The sequence below is a fragment of the Salvelinus sp. IW2-2015 genome, unplaced genomic scaffold, assembly GCF_002910315.2.
Source record: "Salvelinus sp. IW2-2015 unplaced genomic scaffold, ASM291031v2 Un_scaffold3264, whole genome shotgun sequence".
In the NCBI taxonomy this organism is placed as follows: Eukaryota; Metazoa; Chordata; class Actinopteri; order Salmoniformes; family Salmonidae; genus Salvelinus; species Salvelinus sp. IW2-2015.
In genome coordinates, this window is record NW_019944550.1 from 29,892 (window position 1) to 32,493 (window position 2,602).

At 44.7% G+C, this 2,602-nt stretch overlaps 1 pseudogene; it reads right to left on the reverse strand.

Moving 5' to 3' along the window:
• The window catches only part of LOC112075601 (kinesin-like protein KIF1A), a 56,195-nt pseudogene that overhangs the window by 27,581 nt on the left and 26,012 nt on the right, over positions 1-2,602 (reverse strand).

The window sequence follows — 2,602 nt, forward strand, 5'->3', positions numbered from 1 at the left end:
CCTGGTCTCTCCACAGTACTATACTTCAGAGAGGGGGAAGTGGTTTCCTTCCTGGTCTCTCCACAGTACTATACTTTCAGAAAGGGGGGATGTGGTTTCCTTCCTGGTCTCTCCACAGACTTATACTTCAGAGAGAGGGATGTGGTGTTCCTCCTGTCTCTATCCACAGTACTATACTTCAGAGAGGGGATGTGGTTTCCTTCCTGGTCTCTATCCACAGTATCACTACTATCAGAGAGGGGATGTGGTTTCCTTCCTGGTCTCTCCACAGTTACTATACTTCAGAAAGGGGGGATGTGGTTTCCTTCCTGGTCTCTCCACAGTTACTATACTTCAGAGAGAGGGGATGTGGTTTTCCTTCCTGGTCTCTCCACAGTACTATACTTCAGAGAGGGGATGTGGTTCCTTCCTGGTCTCAATCCACAGTACTATACTTAAGAGTGAGGGGATGTGGTTTCCTTCCTGGTCTCTATCCACAGTACTATTACTTCAGAGAGGGGGAATGTGGTTTCCTTCCTGGTCTCTCCACAGTACTATACTTCAAGGAGTGGGGGATGTGGTTTCCTTCCTGGTCTCCCACAGTACTATACTTCAGAGAGAGGGGAATGTGGTTTCCTTCCTGGTCTCTATCCACAGTACTATACTTCAGAGAGGGGATTTGGTTTCCTTCCTGGTCTCTATCCACAGTACTATACTTCAGAGAGGGGATGTGGTTTCCTTGCTGGTCTCTATCCACAGTACTATACTTCAGAGAGGGGGATGTGGTTTCCTTCCTGGGTCCTCTATCCACAGTACTATACTTCAGAGAGGGGATGTGGTTTCCTTCCTGGTCTCTATCCACAGTACTATACTTCAGAGAGGGGATGTGGTTTCCTTCCTGATCTTTATCCACAGTACTATACTTCAGAGACAGGGGATGTGGTTTCCTTCCTGGTCTCTATCCACAGTACTATACTTCAGAGCGGAAGGAAGGTCTCATTGATAAGCATTTAGAACAGGGGGTGTCCCAAGTGGCACCCTATTCCCTATATAGTGCACTACATTTGACCAGGACCATAGGGCATGGCACCCTATTCCCTATATAGTGCACTACATTTGACCAGGACCATAGGGCTTTGGACAAAGTGTCACGACTTCCGCCGAAGTTGGTCCCTCTCCTTGTTCGGGCGGRGTTCGGCGGTCGACGTCACCGGCTTTCTAGTCGCCACCGATCCATGTTTCATTTTTGTTTGGTTTTGTCTTCATTATTACACACCTGATTTCTATTCCATTAATTATGTTCCTTATTTAACCCTCTGGCTTCCCTCTCTGTTTTTGTGCGTTATTGTTTGTCATGTGGGTTTCTCGTTGTTCGTGTTTTTGTTGATTGTATACGTTCCTTGTTGGAATCTTACCTTTTATTGAGTAAATCTTGGATTATTACTCAGGACTGTGTCCTGTGCCTTATTCCATTTTACCAACGTCCTCACACAAAGGTAGTAGAGAATACGATGCCACTTGGGACGTACCCGTGGACTGTATATGATGAGGAAATTCCTTGTCAATCAAGATTTTACTAATAGATTCATCACACTGAAATATAGGTGATTTTTTGTCTCAGAATTTGTCTCAAATATCTACTTCGGCAGGCTATGAAGTTATCACAGTGCACAATATAGTGAAAGGTATATGTAACCTTCCAGGGAAAACAATGAGTCTCAGCACTGCAGGTAGGTATGTGTTGCTATACCGACACACAGAGAGTCACAACGTAGACACAGACCCGAATCACCAGTCTGGGTCCTTCCTGTTGCCCCTGCCAGTCAAGAAGACACATGTAACACTTCTGACARCAGTCGGTGGCCATCTGTTTGGTAATACTGGTATGAAACACAGTAGCAAAACACCAATTTCCTGTGATATAAAGGACAGCTGGGTGCGGTTGCATAACATATATTAAGTGTTTACCTTATTAAGGAATCATTTCCCGTTACCTCAGGGAATTGTTTAAGGTGTGTCGCATAGAGCCGCTGTAAAAAAATATTTCCTTAAAACAAAACATACCGCCGTAGGTCGCCTTTCTGAACTCTGGACACCAACGATGAAGCTAATGTCTGTCCACAAGAGCATCTCTAAAGCACCAGAGGGAAACATCACCTACTGTCCAAGCCCAGAAATGCATCTAATATCTCTTAGGTATTTTCTAGCAGATAGCCGACAACCAGGCTGACAACCAGGCCAACAACCAGGCTGACATCTAGGGCAAGTCTGCCTGAAGGCCCATGTACTTGTTGATCTGGTACATACATGTGTACATAATTGATCGTGATCAATATTTTCCTGGGCATTTTGAATAACCTTTGATTATCTCACTGATTAGTCATTAATCAATTCATTAATAATCAACGATTAACACATTACTCTGGTGCCGCAAGAGAGTACATCGATTAACACATTACTCTGGTGCTGCTAAACGTGCAATGGAGCGAAGCGTACCGAGGACAGCCATGAACACAGCAGGAGAGCCAAATTAAGAAACATTAACACACATTTCAAACCAGCAACGTCCGTGCCAGGAGGCCCCTTGTACGCTGAGAGAGAAAAAAAACAGAAAACAGAAAGA